Source organism: Pinus tabuliformis, chromosome X (genome assembly GCF_031772625.1).
Source record: "Pinus tabuliformis cultivar Carrire ecotype Pingquan chromosome X, CPIR1, whole genome shotgun sequence".
NCBI lineage: Eukaryota > Viridiplantae > Streptophyta > Pinopsida > Pinales > Pinaceae > Pinus > Pinus tabuliformis.
The window spans coordinates 386,278,387-386,298,671 of NC_142308.1; positions in this window are offsets into that span (position 1 = coordinate 386,278,387).

A 20,285-nucleotide genomic window follows, 5' to 3' on the forward strand; every position below is an offset into this window, starting at 1 on the left:
AAGGCACAAAAAAAAACATCTCTTATAGCTGAAAAAATTAGATGAAATGAGAAGATACGCCATATAATAGACTACTTTCATCCAACAACAACGTAATAAGTGGCACGATAAGCTGATCAAGAGAAAGTAGTTTCATCCAAGCAACTAGGTATTTCTCTTTGATTCAAAATTTAAAAATTTTAAGGGAAAGTTTCATACTCACTGGCTGGGACCATATGAGGTTGTCAGAGTCTTTGAGAATGGAGTTGTCAAAATAAGACAATCAATTAGCACATGATTGTCTTCCTACTGAACAAGCACAAACTTATATTGTATCAACATCCCTCACCAAGGAAGAATTTGTCAAGCAGGTTGAACAACAAGCAGATCTGAAGATGGTGGGCAGAGATTATACTCGACCTATTGTGAATATTTTGTGATCTCTTTTCCTTTGAATTAATATATATATATATATATATATTAAAAAAACATAATAAAAAATAAAAAAAATAATAATGCATAATTGTGAAAATTGGCTAGTTGGCATAGTTGTGTAAGGGTCTAGCTAAAATCCATGACACTAGTGGGCAACTCTTACTTTTAATAAAATCAGATTTTTTCTTGAATGTTTAAACACATCTAACCAATCTTTGAGAAGAAGTAGCTTTCTACAGGAAAATTTTGGTGGCAGCAAAAAACAACTAGTAGAAGCACATCCCTTATCAAATTTCAGGGTAGGTGATGTGCTTTATGGAAATCTTACTGCAACTACCTTTGTATCCACAGGTTAAAACATTATATTTTGGCAGGGGCATCATGATTTTAGAATTGAGTACTCTGTCTTTCTTCTTTCCCCTCTTTTATAATCCCTCTTAATTCTTTCCTTGTCTTATCACTATTTTTCCCTATTTCATTACCCCTAAAATTTACCCTTGTTCCATTTTTTTATTTCCCCCTCTCATCTATCACTCTTACTCTATTATGTTTCCAAATTTCCTTTAATTGTATTCCTTCCCATTCTTATGCATCACTCCCTGTTTCCCTCTTCTTCCCCCCCTTATTTTAGAAGTAAAAATTTTCTACCAATTCTTTCCAAATTCTCCTGTACAAAACGAGCAACATTTGATGGAATTCCTGGCATTAAAGTACTTACAGTCTGATAAAAGAAATGATCTAGCTGAAAACACCTCCTCTTGGATACTGATTAGAAAGCATATAATTTTGGAAAACCAATCAGTTCTTGTTTTCCATTGATTTTTTGGTGATGAGTGCAGGATCAGTGTTGGGTACAGGAATTCATCATAGTTTATTCTTTTTTGTTTCTTGTACAAATTATCTTCAATTATGACTGGTTTTAAGAACACAACAATGTGCACTAGTTTAATTTTTAAATTAGGTTTGTGCACATAACATAATTTTTTAAACAAAGGGTAGGTAACAATGCGTAAATATTGGTAATTAACACTTATCTTTAACACAATACTTGGAAATGCATCAAGTAAGTTGATTTTGACAATTTTTAACCTATATCAACTTTGTACGTTTGATATGCAATGTTTAACCAACCCATGACTATAATAATTATAATATAATTCTATGGAGTATGCCTTTCTTATCACTATCCCCAACATCATGGTGAGTTATATCACCCAAACTTGACTAATTTCCCTACCTTTCACCGAAATAATTTCCATGATTCTTGTAATCATTAATTGATCCCTATTCTAAGTTTCCACTTGTTCGATTCTCCCTATCCCTTATACCACTATCCCTATCATTCCAAATGTCATGGACCTCATATCAATATTATTGCGTTTTCAAATGCCGACTTGAGTTGTATTAATGGGTTGTTATACGGGGTTGAGCTAAATCATAGTAACTCGAAATTACTAATAGACCTATTGAGATGAGTTTAAATTCCACAGTGCAGAATTGGTTATGCACTTATTTTAACTAAAGAAGAGGTGAAGATTTATGTGGTGTATGGGATTTTGTACTGCAATTAATGTTGGTTGTTGCTTGTTAACAATGAATTATTGTAGAAAATGTGAAGTGTTGTTTTCTTGCATTTAATATATTCGGTTGAGGCATGAACTAGTAGGGTTGCAGGGTTGCAGGTGGAATATTTATTTCAAGAAAAATTGTGGAAAAGGAATGGCACCAGTTCGAATTGATCCATGGTTGGTTATAGAGGCAGAGATGACGTCTATGTATAAGGATAGTCTTCCAATTATGGATATTGTTGGTTATCTACCTTTCTTACAAAAGTTTAAAGGGTTTAATTCAGAGATTGCGAGAGATTTTGCAGATAAGTTTGATGGTAATGTGGTAATTATTGAAACCTCAGTTTTTAGGGTTTCTGAAAAAACTATTGCATAAGAAACCATAATTTTGTGTGAGGGAGAAAATTGGTAAAAGATGTTTAGAGGTAGAGAAGGGAGCTTGGCAACATTTTATCGTGGCTTCAAGTTACAACTTTAACTAGAAATTAGGGGTACTAAGGAATTTTATTGTGTATAAATGGAGAATATTGTTGTATATCTTGCAAATATTCCTAACATGTTAGGGACGATACTCTACCACCTTTTTCTATCACATTTGTCGTTTGCTACATTTTGAATCAAGTCAATGTATTAACTTTCCTTAATTTCTCTTAATAAGCTTAACTAAGATGTCACAAAGTGTTCAAAAAAGTATTGTTGATCAAGTTGATTACAAGTTATGTCATTATGGGTTTATCAAGATATTGGTTTCTAAGGAGTTGATACAAAGAGGTAGTAATTGGGATGATTTTCTTGCACTTCATAAGTCTGGTAATTTCAAGTAGAATCTTAATGTTCGAGAATAGGTGACTGATGGCTTTGTTATAAAAACCAGAGGTTTAGGGTCTAAATACACTCATAATAAGGAAGATGAGGTGATAAAAGAATGGGATCCTATAAGTAGCCTGAAAGGGGTTTGAAAAATGGTAAACCATCTATGGTATCTATGCTAGCACTGACCCACAGAGTAACATGATAGTTGTTTAAAACCAGGAATACCCTTTCTTCCTCTATGAAGACTCCAGTATCAGATAAAAATTTTCAAGTTTGTGATCCAGATGCAGATCTTCAGACTCCTCTACCAGACATCATCCCTCAGGTCTCTATGTTAGATAAAGAATTTGATCAATAATAGGAACCAGAAGTGAATAAGGAAGCTCAAAAGGTGTTCGAAGGGCAGAGATCCCCAAAGGAAATTCCTATGGAATCAAATTTGAAACAAATAGTTAGTGATAAAGAATCCATTCTCGATAGATGACTTACATCCAAAAAGAAGAAATTTTTTGTAGATGCAGTTGTGGTCACAAATGAACCCACCCATACTTATAAGGAAGAGTTTTCTGAAGGACTGGATGAATCAATGTCACTTAAAACTTATGGAACAAGTTAAGGAGAAAAAGGAGATTCGGGTGTTGAAGGTAAAAATTCAGGAGGAAAAGCTATTGGATCATTTTCTTAAATATTAAAACTCCACATTGAAAACCATGAATGAAGAATTATTAAAGGAAGTGGAGGAATCAAAATAAAATATCAAAAGCTGGAGGATGAACCATTATTTTTTAACTATTAACCACATGAAACTTAAGAGGAAGTTGGAGGAGATTTAGGGTTCAGATACAAAGATTAATATTCAAATTAAGAAGTGATGGGAGAGCAATCTATAGTTTTTGTTTTTTGCAGTGGAGCAACACAACCCTGTTTGTGTGAGGAAACACAAAGGAGTTTGGTTGGGGGAGATGTCAGGAGTAGAAAATTTCATATTTTACCCCTTTTTTCACTCCCCTATTTTACCAAAATTTATCCCTTTTCCTATAATTTCTCTTATCTATCTTATATAATTATGGTAACCCATGTTAAATTGCAATCATACGGAGAAGTTGATAGGTAATTACTATTTCAAGTCAAATTCACTTATTTGTATGTATTTTCCAAGGTATTATGATCATAACAAGTCAATAACCCAAGCTTATGTAGTTCCTACACTTTGTTGAGTTCTTACACCAAGATCGAGAAATGCACTCTTAGGAGTTCTTGCACTAAAGTCAAAGACTAAATGGACCACTTCAATACAAGATTTCCACGAAAGCCAGTGGTAGCTAGAAATATAAGCGTTAGTTGAGACTGACTTGAATTTATCATGGTCAAGGAGCGCATATCTCCTTTAATGTTAGTAACAAGCCGAGAAAGGAGGGATTGTTTATCAAAACAGAGACTCCATCACTAGATCTAACATTTTTGTTATCAAGTTCCTATTGATTGCAAGCAATTGTGATATGCATGATAATATTTCTATAATAGATTGACTCGTTAGAACCTATTTTGTATATTGTAACATGTATATAAGCTAACTCCTAGTTTCAAATCAAGTTAGTGTACCTATGATAAGTAGATGCTGCTAGTATGAAGGTGTCACTCCTCAGCAAAATCTGGTTTTATCTCTTAATGTAAATAGATTGTTCAAACTTAATACAAAGGCTTTATAATGTGAGTTTGTTATTCATATTTATTGTTTATTTAATGATTATCTAAGCTATGTAAATTTAACCTTTAAACAAGGGTGCAAGATGGAATGGTAGGGCCCACTAGACTAGCTCATCATCCCTTTAGTGGTGTAGTTTTAATTGTGGTGAAAATATACCTTTCTTTGGTCTATTAAATCATAGTAATGGTGTGTTAATCCTAGGTTCTTTTGATGAAATAGTGATTGCTTCTTATGAATTTTATTGACGTTATGAATATTTGGTTCTTTCTATGTGTGGTTGGGAGTGCTTAGATCTAGGGAGTTTTAAGACAAAAGGAATGACTCTCTTTTGAATGTTGTTGGGCATGGAATCCCCCCAAGGCATGTTTTGGGGCTCAAAGCCCAAGCTTTGACCAAATTGTGTTGTAAAGCTCTGCGAATTGTGGGTGTGGAGCGCAAAAGTATGATAGAGTCACAGGGTTGTTCACCCTAGTTTTGTAAATTAATGTCAGCCTAGCAATGGTCCGCGGACTATGGGATTGTATAAATAGAGCGAGGCTCTAAGTGTAAAAGATAGTGAAGTAGTAGAGAGAATCAAGAGTCTAAGTGACTAAGTAAAGTGTGTCTTTGGGTCATAGAGAGGTTAAGGCTCTGCAGCTGAGTGTGCAGAGGCCTAGTAGTCTGCAGTTGAGTGCGCAGACCCTTGCTGACTGCACAGAGCGGAGTCGAGTCTGTAATCGCAGAAGGAATTAATAAAGAGAATTCTTATCATAATTCTGTGTATCTATTCTTGGGTTAATGCATGTTTGATATAATTTTCAAATATACTATTTATTTATTGCGTGCACCTATATGAATGGTTTATATTGTTAAGTACAACTTAAAGCATGCAAGTACGCTAAAATAATCAACTAACATTGGAATATCAGTAAAGTCTTGGGTAATAACGTAGAAGCGCAATGTTCAACCCTTGAGTAGGGTCGTGCAAATGCAGTATCTTAGGCTGTGAGGTACAGGAAAGTGCGTGAAGCAACTTCCACACAGGGTCAAACCGCGGACCCCTTGAACAGATTAGACATCTCCAAGGTGTGGAAACCTAGTTCTAGCACCCTCCCATACTACTTCGGGTGAGACCTCAGTCCACGCTCCGTGGACTGTTGCCGAAAGGGCCAATAGTATCGAGATTTGTTTGGCTAAATCACCTCTGAACCTGGGTCAGGCCAAACAAGCCAACAAATGGTTCCGTTGCTGAGATCGAGATCTGCATAACAGATGTTTGATGTCGTATCTCTGGAATCCGATAAAGCAAGGAATTGAAGAGTGGCTGGATAGGAAGATTCACGAGTTCCCAGCGTAGGAAAACAAGAATCCGCGAGTATCGAAGGAAGAGTGGTGAGAGCACTACTTATATATGGAAATCCACAAAATTTTCTTTGCATCCTTCCCTTTTGAGTTGTACTAGTGGATCGCGAAGTTAGTAGATAGTCAGGAAAGATGTTGGCTCGATAAACCTAATGTGTGGACTCCAGAGCTGGTGCGCAGACTAGAAGCATCAGAAGATAAGATCGCACGCACTGTGGATCATTGGCTCGGTTAGATTATAGGAGGGTTTATCACTGAGTTCACAGTAGATACTTCAGTTAGCTACAACGAGGCAAAACAATGCTTCCTCAAAGGACTGCAAGGTAAGTACATTAATATTTGAACACTTGGATTAAGATGCTACTATGTCAAAAGTGGGTTATGCGAATAAATGATGTTTGTGGCTACGCGAAGTGGGAGGATCTACAAAAATGAAGGTAGCGTAGAGATAGAAACTAGCCCTTTGATTTCATCTCTACGAGAAGGTGAGGAAGAACTCGCGAAGGTTTCACCAAGAAGTGTGATTAGTTTGATAAGGCAGCGAATTCCATGCATACCACTTCCACCTACACCACCGCCATCCTCACCATCTTCACCCCCATCTTCGCCGACACCACCTCTGCCACCACCACAGTTCAACATGGTAAGTGCAATAAAGTTGCCGGTGTTCAAAGGAGTAGGGAATGAAGATCCAGATCAGTTTTCGTTCGTAGTAAAGGTTGTATGGTAAGCGCAGGGAGTCACGGATGACAATATAAAGAAAGCAACGCTAGTCAACACCTTGCAGGATCGCGCACTGATGTGGTACATTAAGCGTTCCAATGACAATCCAAATGCAAGGATCGCCGATATCCAAGCTATGCTAAACATGGAATTTAGTAGGCCAAAATCAAAGAGATAGTCAATTATCGGATTTAAGGAAATCACAATGCTTCTATGAGAGACCCCCTGGGAGCTAGATCAGAGACTGAAGGGTATGATTCATGAAGCCAACATGACCTTGACGGATGGGAAACACTGCGCATGGTTTGTAGCATCGCTAACGCTGCATTTAAGGACCGCACTGTCACAGTAGAAGCTATCCACTCAAGCTGAGGCCTTGGAGATCGCAATAAGACTGCACGAGACCCCGATACAAGATCCTAACCTCGGAGTCCAACAGATCCACATGTAGCTGAAAAACTTGTGCTTCGAAATGCATAGTTTGAAATAAGACAAGATAGCTTGCCCAAAAGCGCACGAGGAGGTATGGTGCATAAGGTGCAAAAGGCATGGACATGACAAGGACCATTGTCCAATCTTCGCGAACTACCTGGCGGGAGGAGGGCCAATGCCATTGAGACCAGAGGCATAAGAAGGACCAAGCGCAGTGCCTACATTATGGTGTGCAATTTGTCAGATAGGGGGGAAGCATGCTACAGATAACTACCATCTATTATAGAAGTATATGCAGATGTCCCAATAGTTGATCTGTAATTTCTACAGGTCAATAGGCCATGATGAGCATACTTGTAGAAGTTATGAACTGATGATGGATTGGACTCATACCTACAGATTTTAGATCGAAACACAATCCCTCGATCAAAATGCAGGAATGACGTGCATTGGATTTCAGGGGTGCAAAGGAGGTCGAGGTGGAATGGGGCCAGGAAGGGGTCGCATATAGCTAATTTGTTACAATTGTGGAGGGCCAGGGCATTATGCCCGCGATTGTAAAAATCCAATGAGAGCATCATGTTTATATTGTACCCAATTTAATCATGAGACAGAGGACTATCCCGCACTGATAGCGAGGTTGCGCAATAAAGGAACACTCCAACCTTCCCTAGCTCAGAACCTGCAAATGATGAGGTCTGAGCCGCGCGAGGAAGACTCGAATGTAAACATCGTGCTCCGAAGTGGTATCATGACAGGAGATGACAAGGGCAAGTAGCCCGAAGAGAGTGCCTAGGTTCGCAAAGCTCTAACAAAGGAACCAGAATTTGATGTGGAGCGTGCTAAGGAGACATTCATGGAAGCTAAGAAGAGGTTCACAGAGGCCTCCACTTCAGGTAGTAAAGACAAACTGGAACCGGAGATGGACCCATCAATGCTCACTACCTTTCCAGAGACATGCATGAAGTTGTTGCACGATATCAATGCTATGAAGGGGCTACAAGAACTCATCACTAGATGTGTTGGGACTACACCAAGAGAACCGTGTGTAGTCCAGAAGCTTGGGAAGCACACAACGCGAACGAGAAGAGAGATGAGATTGACCACACAGATCGGGGTATATGAAATGGATCAAGTGATTTTGGATCTAGGATCGGACGCGAATGTCTTGCCAAAGTAGACATGGGAGTGCTTGGGCAGGCCCGCATTGCAATTTTCTCCTATTCAATTACGAATGGCGAACCAGCAAAAGATCCTGCCAATGGGAAGATTGCAGGGAATAATAGTAGATATCGAAAGCATGAGCGCGCTTGTAGATTTTGAAGTGATAGAGATTGTTGATGACAACAATCCATATCTCGTGCTACACGGAATAGATTGGGCCACTCACATGAATGGAGTGATAAATCTAAAGAAGCGCAAGATGATTTTTGAGAAAAAGTTGCTACATATAGTGGTACCTTTAGACCCTGCGGAAGGATTGCACTACATGGAGCCAGTGCACGACGACAAGAGCGATGACGATTTAGAATGTATCTACAAGATAACTGCGTAGGAGCAGGACTAGGTGAATCCAACAACGGATGACAAGATTTCGTGGGAATGCAAAAGCTCCTGCACCTCAGATTTGGATGAGGAGATAGAACGATGGCAAAACTGGTTACACAAGGTAACCATGCTCAACTACAATATGATGATAAGGTCACTACACTACGTGGCAATAGAGGTAAGAGATCTTCCTATGTATGATGAGTTGACAATGGTGGATGATTTCTTGAACAAATTTGAAAGAGAAGTGCCAGAACAACAACATTTTGACGCTCTAAAATGGGCACTTCGCGCAACGCCCGCAAGATGGTGGGGTACGCATCAAAGGAGTTTTGAGGACTGGCGCAAATGGAGAAGGATGATGCTCATGAGGTTTGGAAAGTCTGAGATGTGGATGAAAGCTGGGTATGATGGACAAAACAGCCTGCGCACCCACCTCTCCATATGGGTACAGGCGTATGGTACGCAACCTGCACGAATGCACACTATCCTCGCAATAGGAAACATGACCAACAAGCAGGAGCGGGTAAGATGAGGGCGCGAATGATGAAGTATGACAATACCTAGCACACCAAAGATTATCCATGTTGAAGCCTTTGATAAAGTATGCAAAGTACTGAATGCAGTCCACCATGTGAGATGCACTAACTGGGACCTGTGCGTACTAGCAGTTTTATGGGTTTATAGGACTATGCGCAAAACCCTGAACGCGCAGGCACTTCTGACGTTGACGTATGAAGCAGATGTTGTAATCCCTATGGAGCATGCAAAGCTTAGTCTACACGTAGTAGCACTCGTAGATACGACAGTTCGCAAAGCCCGGAAAGAAGGAATCATACAGCCGCAAGAAACAGAACACATGGGACTTGAGGAAGAAATCCAATAGGGAAACCTTAGACTCCACGAACTTGAAAAAGAAAGGACATGGTTAAGGAAGAAAAGTGCTTTGATGGACGCGGAGGTCAAGAAGCTAGAGGATGAGATAAAAGAAGAGTTTCTCGCCAAAAAAACTAGGATGGTAAGGCAATGTGCATATGATCATGCTGACAAGTTTTAGAATTATCACCATGAATTGGTTAGTCTAATGCCTTGGCTTGGACCGCATATTGCTAAGCGTAGTGATTAGGGTAGCATGTTGCAAATAGTGAAGTGCACAATGCCAACCACAACAATAGAAGGTGGGGTTCTCCAAGAACCATGATGGAGGATAGGATGGAGCTCTACAAGGGTGATGCGGCCACTTGACTAGCCAAGGGAAGGACAGTCTTAGTGCTCCAGGCAGTTGGAAGGGAGTGCGGGACTATAAACTATTCTGCTTGGGAGCTGCGTGATATTGGAGATGCGCACAGAAGCAGAGAGTCACAAGGTCTGTAACCGTGCACAGGGGCCTATGCTGCGACGCGAGTTGGCTTGAAAGTGACTGTTGAAGTCACTATTCATGATGGGATTCTCAACTTGAGGCCAAATGGAGTGGCTAGCAGTCATTTAAGCCGCGATTTATGGGAAATATTTGGGAAAATATACCACCAAGAAAGCATTAATGAACCGGAATTGGGGGGAATGGTCGAATTCGAATTCAAAAAGCACTATAAAACACAAGGGACTACCCAACAAACAACACTTGGCCATTTGCGAAATGAGCGATTGAGCAGAGCCCTGAGTATTGAGACTAAGCATTGATTGGAGCCCTGAATTTGCGAGTGATAGATTGTAGCACAGCTACAATGACAACAACTAAGGATGGTCTGGGAATAGAAGAGGTAACCATCAGCGAGGCCGCGCAAGCCCTAACTATGGAGGATGTTCCAGAAGGTGCTCGGATTGTGGCAAGATCCTGAAATCACCTCGTACGCCAAGACCCAAGAAGGATAAACAAGAAATGGCTCTCGTACGCGTGTCCCCGCAGAACCCGCTACGCAGTAAATTGTCGATGGAAGAGAAGGGGAAAGTTGTCACGATAGAAATAGATGAGGAAGAAGAAGATTTGCAGGCCCTTATCATCGTAGAGGAAGAAGACGAAGGCATGGAGGTGGATACTCAGCCTAGGCACTCTGTGACAAAACTACCCACCTATGTCCCTCCTCAAAAAGGGAAGGCAAAAGTCCCCAAGGACCTGGACGAGACAAAGAGTTCGCTCCAGACTTCACTCCACCCAAATGGCATTACATTTGAAGGCACGCACCTAGGCCGCATGTCGACCATTAAATTTGAAGATTGGTACCTCGCTAACCACAAGAAGTTCCCCCACTTGAAGACTAGAAACCTCATAAAGTAGCACACTGCAAGGGTGGTAACAACATTAGAGCCGTGGAAATGGTTGCGTGTTGTGGAAAAGGTCGATTTGCTGAACCTACTATGGGTGCCGCATTCCACTGCCCCCTAATAACCATTTTCATCATTAGGCAGTTGCTTAGCCTGGTGCATGATGGGTATTTATGGCTAAAGGAGCCCATCCCCATCACGGCAAACCTGATTTATCGCGTTTCTCGGCTTCCATATAAAGGAAAGGACCCCGACCATATCGGAAGAAAATGGCAGTGATTTGGCCCTCGCAGAGGCCATGAAGACGAAGTACAAGCTGGAAAAGAAGAAGAGGGGCTATGCCATCTCCAGCATCAAGGACAAAACGGTACGCATGGCAACCCAAATCCTAGCATGAAAAGTTATGAGCAAGTACCATGTCGATGAGGTACCTGCGCCAGTAGTCGCACTGGCCGAGCAGTGCGTGGAGGGGGTCCAATGTAACTCATCCGAATTATTCTCCACAGAATTCTTAGAGAATTATCATGAAGCCCAGGAGTAGGGTAAATTTTTCCACTATGCATGGCTATTGCTGCCCATAGTGCTCATAGTAGGGGAATTTCTGGAGGACAGTCAATTCCCCACAATTGACAAAGATTTACTCGAGGCCGCAAAGTCGCTTCACTTTGGGCCACGAAGGATGCGACAAGGATATGCGACACCATGATCTTCTGGGTGCTCATGGAGATGACCATCCAAATGTGAATCAACTGTAAGCTGCGGTTTTCGCCCATGGTTTACAACAGTTTGCAGAGTTTCGTAGAATTCAAGGCAGACATGCACAACATCTTTATCAGGGTGCACAAGGATCTGACGAAGCAATGGATAAAGCTACCTTTTGTAGCCACTGACGACACCATTTTTACTGTCTTGGAGGCATGGCCTCCAGAATGGTGCGTCCTCGACATTGCAAAACTCAAGAGGTCAGCAGCGTAGAACAAGAAAGACGATGCCAAATTACGCATAACATAGTTGGTTGAGAAAAGGTAGAAGGAAACAGCAGTAGCTAAGGTGCAGGTAGCATGGGAAGCGACATAGAAAGCTGTCGAGCAGAAAAAGGCTGTAGAAGCAACAACAACAGCACAGGAAGCAACCGTGAAGGTAGGCGAGGGCCAAGAAATGCCCTCATAGGGGTAGAAGGCAGAGGAGGCAGAAACAAAAGAAGGAGGCGTAGACCCATGGACCGTTTCCACCTAACTGAAGTGACAACACCTAGTAGAGCGAGCAGGGCCGTGGAAGAAGGTCAAGGCCTCGAAGTTGTCCGTTGAACTGATCACCCTAATTGAGCATGATTTACATGAAATCGGCGAGACGATGCGTGATTTCACCAACGAGGCTCTTCAGGATTTCATATAGGAGCACTAGACTGTGTTGGGGGCCCTCATAGCGCAGTTGCAGGACTTACAGGTGCGCCCCCTTAGGTTGGTACCCTTTCAACCAACCTCACAGTCAGATCCATGGCTTCAAAGCAGATGTTGCGTGCATGGATGACGAACACAGTCGCGTTGCTAGAAGGGGCTCTAGTGGCATCAAATGAGGATGACAGGCTGTCGGTTAGCACGATGAAAGGTCTCGGGGTTAATCTCACCGCCCTTCCGCATGAGACATTATATCTATTACAGGATGGGATACCGATAAAGCTGTGTGCTAGGGAGAGTCACGCACTCCAAGTCCTCAGTGAGTAGAAGATAAACATGGAACAACTCAGCTTGCAACGTGACGAATTGGTGTCACAAAATCAGCAGTTGGTGCAGGTGATAGGTGACGCTTGCTACAGCGTCCTGGAGCTGGCCATCCCAGCAGATCTACTGGTAGAGGTGCGGATCCACAGGTTAGCTGCAGGAGTCCACGAGGCCAGGGAAGAAACGACAAAGGTTCAGCTGGAGCTGAATCTTTAGATCATCGAGCTACGATTACAGGTGCAGCCATCCATTCCCCCGGAAGTCAGAGAACAATGCACTAGCCCTATCACAGTGGGATTGGAGGAAATTGGAGGTGCAGTGTGAGACTGCACCAGCATGTTGGAAGAATCTCTTGAGGTCCTCACAACTCTGCAGGAGACCTCAACATCTAATGCTTAGAGATAGAGGTGCGAGAACTCCAGTAGCAGTACGACAATGTTTGAGGAACTGTGCAGACAGTGGTCCTCAACCAGTGACTTGCAAAGTTGCAACAAGCTAAAGTACTGAAGGAGTAGGTGGACATAGCACCACATAAGGAGGCAGTTCTCAAAGTGTGCATCTAGCCTTGGATCAACGAGGCCTTCACCATCATGGCAGACATCGAAGGAAAGCTCGCAAACATACAAGGGATGCACACATTGATGCAGAGAAGCACTCCAGACATAGAGGTCTCAGAACAGCGCATGTAGCAGATTCAGCAAGCAGCGGCTCAGTGCGCTACTGACCTCTGCATAGTTTGAGAATAGTTGGAGGGACTCTGCGCAAATATCGTCGCGCTGACAGAGTGACTCAAGGGTAGTTCACGGTGTTTGTGTTGGGGGCTTGTTGGGCATGGAATCCCCCCAAGGCACGTTTTGGGGCTCAAAGCCCAAGTTTTGACCGAATTGTGTTGTAAAGCTCCACGAATTGCAGGCGTGGAGGGAAAAAGTATGATAGAGTCACACGGTTTTCCGACCTAGTTTTGTAATGTAATGTCAGCCTACCCATGGTCCACGGACCATGGGATTGTATAAATAGAGTGAGACTCTAAGTGTAAAATATAACGAAGTAGTAGAGAGAAGCAAGAGTCTAAGTGACTAAGTAAAGTGTTTCTTTGAGTCGTCGAGTAGGAGAAGGCTCTGTAGCTGAGTGTGCAGAGGCATAGTAGCCCGCAACTGAGTGCACGGACCCCTGCAGCTGAGTGCGCAGGGTAGAGTCGAGTCTATAATGGAGGAAGGAATTAATAAAGAGAAGTCTTATCATAATTCTATGTATCTGTTCTTGGGTTAATACATGTTTTATATAATTTGAAAATATATTGTTTATTTAAAGCATGCAAGTAGGCTAAAATAATCAACTAACATTGGAATATCAGTAAAGTATTGGGTAATAATGCAGAAGTGTAACGTTCAACCCTTAAGTAGGGCTACGCGAAGGCAGTATCTCGGGCTGCAAGGTATGGGAAAGTGCATGAAGCAACTTGCGCGCAGGGTCGAACCACAGGCCCCTTGAACTCATCAAACAACTCCAGGGTGTGGAAACCTGGTTCTAGCACGCTCCCATACTACTTCAGGTGAGACCTCAGTCCGCACTTTGCGGACTGTTGCCGAAAGGGCCAATAGTACCGAGATTTTTTTGGCTAAATCACCTCTGAACCTGGTTCAGGCCCCAACAAGCCAACAAATGTTGTATTTGTTTTGATGATGTGACCAAAGAGTCATTTGGTTGTAGCAATATTATGTTTTGAATGCAGAATATTTCTTCTTCACAACAACAAGTTGCTTTTTGGTATTGTAAAGAATATTTGAGTTATTTTCTTGAGTAAGTAGTGACTAAGGTTTTTAGTTGTTTTTCTTATGTGTTTATTTATTTAAGATAATTTAAATGGGAAACCCTCAATCCCTGTTGCTAAGAAATAAATTGAGTTTTTAATAAGCTTCAACAAGCCATTCAGATTCTTTAATCATTTGGTAACTCCAGTATATGTGACTAGCATTGGCATCTGATCTATGATTGTCTGAGGGTTGTGGATATTGATAAAAACCCTATGTTGGGTTGTGTTATACTCTTTCCACGTAGTTAACAGGGGGTTTGAGGGGCACCCTATGTTAGGTTGGGCGCACCCACCTATGGTTTTGTGCATGATTTTTGCACATGTTTTTTAAACGTGATGGTTTTCGGTCCATGGTATTGGATGCTTCCACATGTATAAATATGTATTATAACATTGAAAGGAACATAATGAAAAATCAAGCTGGCAGTCCCGGTTTTGGGATCCAGGGGAAAAGATCTGTGTATATGTGTTTTATGTGTTCTGCTCTCGCATTATTTATTTTCTGTGTTTTAGAATTCATACGCAGGTAATTTCTGTATGGGGTTAAAACCTACATTTGGTATCGGAGCAGATTTGGCTTCAAGGGGACGCCTTTGTTGCTGAGGGGTTTCGCTCGGGCCTGTGGTAGACCCTATTCAATGGGAGATCTGTGAGATCGATTTTGGTGGTGAAAGAATATGGTGAGTTGTGGAAAGATAGAGATCAAGAAATTTAATGGTCAGAGTTTTGAGTTGTGGAAACTCAAGATGGAGAATCTGTTGGTGGATAAAGATCAATGGATCACGGTAGATCCAGGTACTAAACCAACAGGAGTGTCCGATGAAGAATGGAAGAAGTTGGATCGAAAGGCAAAGAGCACAATACGATTGTGTGTCTTAGATTTATTATTGCTGAATGTATCAGGGGAGGCTACAGCAAAGGATTTGTGGGACAAGTTAGGGACTTTGTACCAATCTAAGTCTCTAGTGAATAAATTGTTCCTGCGGAAAAAGCTGTATAACCTGAGGATGAAAGATGGAGACTCAGTGACAGAGCATCTGAACGCATTTAATACTGTGGTAAGTCAGTTAACATCTGTTGATATTAAAATTTCAGATGAAGATAAGTGCATCAGTTTGTTGTGTTCTCTACCAGATTCATTGGATAGTCTGGTTATTGTAATAGCTAGCAATGCTACTGCCTTGCAGTTTGATGAAATAGTCTCAGCCTTGCTCATGGAGGTGATGAGAAGGAAAAAATATGGAGAGCCAAAATGGTGATGCCTTGTCTATACAAGGACGGTCCCAGAATAGAAACAAAAATAAGTCATCGAGTGGGAGATCTAAATCTCCAGGAAAACCTATAAAGGTGGTGTGCTGGAAATGCAGAAAGGAAGGCCACTTCAAAAGGGACTGTAAATCTAAAGCTCTTGACAAAGGAAAGGGATCTGATGAGGCTCCTTCTGCAGAGGTGAAAACCACCTCAGATGAAGGTGGGGATGTGTACTTGCCTTCTTCAAGTACACATGTAGATCATGAGGCATGGTTGATTGACTCAAGTGCATCCTTTCACTTCAATCCCCATAGAGAGTGGTTGTGTGAGTATGAGAAATATGATGGTGGTGATGTCTTCTTGGGGGATGACAAGAAGGCTAGAATCATTGGTCATGGAAAAGTAAAGTTGAAGCTACAAGGTGGAAGGGTTAGAACACTTCCGGGTGTTCTGCATTTTCCTGCATTAGCCAGAAATCTAATTTCTGTTAGTAAGTTGGATGATGCAGGTGTAAAAACAGTGTTCGAGAAGGATACCTGCAAGATGGTTCAAGGAGCACTGGTATTGATGCGGGGAGTTTGAATTGGAACTCTATACAAGCTGGAAGGTAGCCCTGTTGTTGATGGGTGCAACAGTTTCATGGTTCCTGAAAGTGGAGCAGAAAATCTAGTCGTCTCTGGAGAAAAGACCATATTGTGGCATCAAAGGCTTGGACATATTAGAGAGAAGGGCATTCGAATACTTCATGGTAAAGGTATGGTAGAAGGTATGAGTAATAGCTCTCTGGATTTTTCTTTCTTTGAAAATTGTGTATACGGGAAGTAGAATCAGGTGAGCTTCCCCTCTGGTGGTAAGAGGGCGAAACATATATTAGAGCTTGTGCATAGTGATGTGTTTGGACCTGTGAAAGTTCCATCACTAGGTAACTCTGTGTACTATGTATCATTTATAAATGACTTCTCAAGGAATACATGGATATATTTCCTTAAGACGAAATTTGAAGTCTTTGATAGGCTTAAAGAATTTAAGGCTCTAGTGGAAAACCAAACAGAGAAGAAGATAAAGGTGCTGAGGACAGATAATGCTGGAGAGTTTTGCAGTAAGGAATTTGAAGAATTCTGTAAGAAGTGTGGTATAGCATGGCAGAAGACTACTCCATATACACCTCAACAAAATGGAGTTGCAAAAAGAATGAACAAGACGTTGATGGAAAGGGCAAGAAGCATGCTCATTGGTGCCGGGTTAGGACAGGAATTTTGGGCAGAGGCAGTGGATACTGCATGTTACCTGGTCAATAGGTCACCTTCATCAGCATTGGAGGATAAGACTCCACAAGAGGTATGGACTGGTAAGAAACCCTCTCTTTCACATCTGAGGGTATTTGGATGTGATGCATATGTACATGTTCCAAAGGAGAAAAGAACAAAGTTGGATAGCAAATCTGAAAAGTGCATCTTTATTGGGTATAAGGATGGTTTAAAGGGTTATAAACTTTGGAACCCAGTAACAAGGAAGGTTGTGTAAGGCCGAGATGTGGTGTTCAGAGAGGTGAAAGATGTTATTGAACATGAAGTCCAACCAAAGGAACCTGAGAAGATAGAGTTTGAGCTAAAGGAGGAAGAATCAAACTCTACAGCAGAGGAGGAATCAGAAGATGAAGAGCCACAAACTCTGGCTGTGAGAAGATCAGTTCGAGAAAGAAGGCAGCCAGAAAGGTATAGTCCATCTGCTTTCTATTCAAATTTTGCTTTGTCTGTTACTGATGATGATCCCAGAATTGTGAAGGAAGCAGTGGATTCAAAGGATGGAAAACTCTGGAAAGAGGCCATGGTTGATGAAATGGCATCTTTGCACAAAAATGAGGCTTGGGATCTGGTGGAGTTGCCAGTTGGAAGGAAACCCATTGGCAGCAAATGGGTGTTCAAAAAAAAGGCAAATGTAGAAGGAAAAGTGGAGAAACACAAAGCTTGGTTGGTAGCAAAAGGTTATTCCTAGGTGCCGGGAATTGATTTTGGTGATATTTTTTCTCTTGTTGCCAAGGTAACTTCTATTAGATTACTTTTATCTGTTGCTGCTTCTTTTGATTTTGAGGTAGAACAGATGGATGTGAAGACAACATTTCTTCATGGGGATCTGGAAGAGGAGATCTACATGAAGCAACCTGAAGGCTTTGCGGTGAAGGGTAAGAAAGAACTAGTATGTAAGTTAAAGAAGTCTCTATATGGGTTAAAACAGTCACCAAGGATGTGGTATCAGAAATTTGATACATTTATACGAGGACTTGGCTTCACCAGTAGCAAAGAAGATCACTGCGTGTATTTTAAATTAATTGGTGACCGTGTTATTTATCTGGTCTTGTATGTGGATGATATGTTGTTGGTTGGAAATGACAAAGAAGTTATCCAAGATTTTAAGACCCAATTTTCCTCCAAATTCGACATGAAAGATCTTGGTGCTGCAAACTATATTTTGGCCATGGAAATTAAAAGAGATCGGGCAAAGAGGAAGCTCTGGTTAAACCAGAGGAAGTATGTCGAGACAATATTGCAAAGGTTTAATATGCATGATAGTAAACCGGTGAAGGTTCCTATTCCTATAAGTGTGAGGTTATCTGCTGAACAGTGTCCCAAGACACAAGAAGAGGAAGAGGACATGTCCCATATTCCATATGAAAGTGTAGTCAGTAGCCTGATGTATGCAATGGTCTGTACTAGACCAGACATTGCACATGCAGTGGGAGTATTGAGCAGGTTTATGTCAAAACCTGGGAAGGAGCACTGGACAATAGTGAAGCGGGTTTTCAGGTGTTTGGGTGGCACTAGTGATTATGGTTTGTGCTACCAAGGAAGACCAGGATTGGACAGAGTGTTGGATATTCATGGCTTTATTGATGTAGACTGGGCTGGAGATCTGGATCAGAGAAGATCTACAAGTGGGTATGTGTTTAACCTATTTGGAGGTGCAGTCAATTGGATGAGTAAGAAACAATCTGTAGTGGCACTGTCAACTACAGAGGCAGAATACATGGCAGCCACTCATGCAAGTAAGGAACAATTTTGGTTGCAGAGATTGTGTTCAAGTATGGGGTTAGTACATGAAGCTATAAAGATAGACTGTGACAGCCAAAGTGCAATTTTCTTGGCAAAGAACCCCGCATATACATTGATGTTCAGTATCACTTTGTGAGGGATATGATAGAAGACAAAAAGGTGTTGCTGTAAAGATGGACACTTTGAAGAATACTGCAGATGCATTAACAAAATCTGTGAGATCTGGGAAGTTCTCTTAGTGTAGAGAGACAATGGGCATTTCAGGGCTAGAAAAATGACTAAGCTCTCTTGTGTCCCCCTGTGGAAATAAAACAACAAGTGGGAGAATGTTGGGTTGTGTTATATTCTTTCCACGTAGTTAACAGGGGGTTTGAGGGGCACCTGTAACCCCACTTTATGGGGTCTGGGGCAGCTCCCTGCAAAATTTTGGTTTTGGACCCTATGTTAGGTTGGGTGGACCCACCTATGGTTTTGTGCATGATTTTGGCACATGTTTTTTGGACGCGATGGTTTTCGGTCCATGGTATTGGATGCTTCGGCATGTATAAATATGTATTATAACATTGAAAGGAACATAATGAAAAATCAAGCTGGTAGTCCTAGTTTTGGGATCCAGGAGAAAATCACTATGTATATGTGTTTTATGTGTTCTGCTCTCTCATTATTTATTTTCTGTGTTTTAGAATTCATATGCAGGTAATTTCTGTACAGGGTTAAAACCTACACCCTAGCTACTCCATATCTTACAAAAGATTAATACCATTGTATTCAGTGGGGTAACTTTCTTGGCCTATGAGGGATGAGTATTAAATAGAGCACATAGACTTGACTTCTATTGCTTAAGAAATGCAAGGATAAATTTGTAATGATTCTAGGTTACCAGGGTGAAAGGTATAGTTTCTCCTCTATTATTTGAAAAAAAAAAAATTAGATTGTGAGCAAGAGGTAACTTCTCACTAAAACGAGGTTAGGGTTTATAAGAACACCTGACACATAGTGGTGCAATTGATCAGTGAACTTGATTTGAACAACAATAAAATTGTTTTTTTCCATATCTAAGGTTTACAATAAGTATTATTGACTTTGGTCATTTGAAGTTAAGTGAGATAATACTTTCACTAAAAAATAGGAAGATTACCTGATATAGTACAGGGCATGCATGTCTTGATCATTTAAACTTTAATATTTTACCTTCGGTCGTTGTGATGATTTATACATACAGATATTGATACATTGGACTCTCTTGAGGTCTTGCACTCACAGTGCAAGAACAAGTATTGAACAAATAATCTAGCAATTGAAATTCATATACCATATTAGAAGTTAATTGTTTATGTTTTATGCAGGAATTAGATTTCTATTTCTGAAGAGTGGTTTGAAGAGAGTGTCATTTTAGTGAGATTTCCAGTATAGGTAAACAACATTTTGAATGAATTTGATTTGTTCAATGCATCTATTACATGTTTAACTATTGAGTTTAATTTGCACACAATAGCGATTTTCTGATTGACATAATTCTTAATCCAAAGGAAGATTTGAGTGATATCCTTTATATTCAAAGTGAGGTAATTAGATGGTTTTCATAGAATTTAAGGTACAATAACCTTGCTAAGATTTTGGTTTGAAATTGAAAGTCTTGTT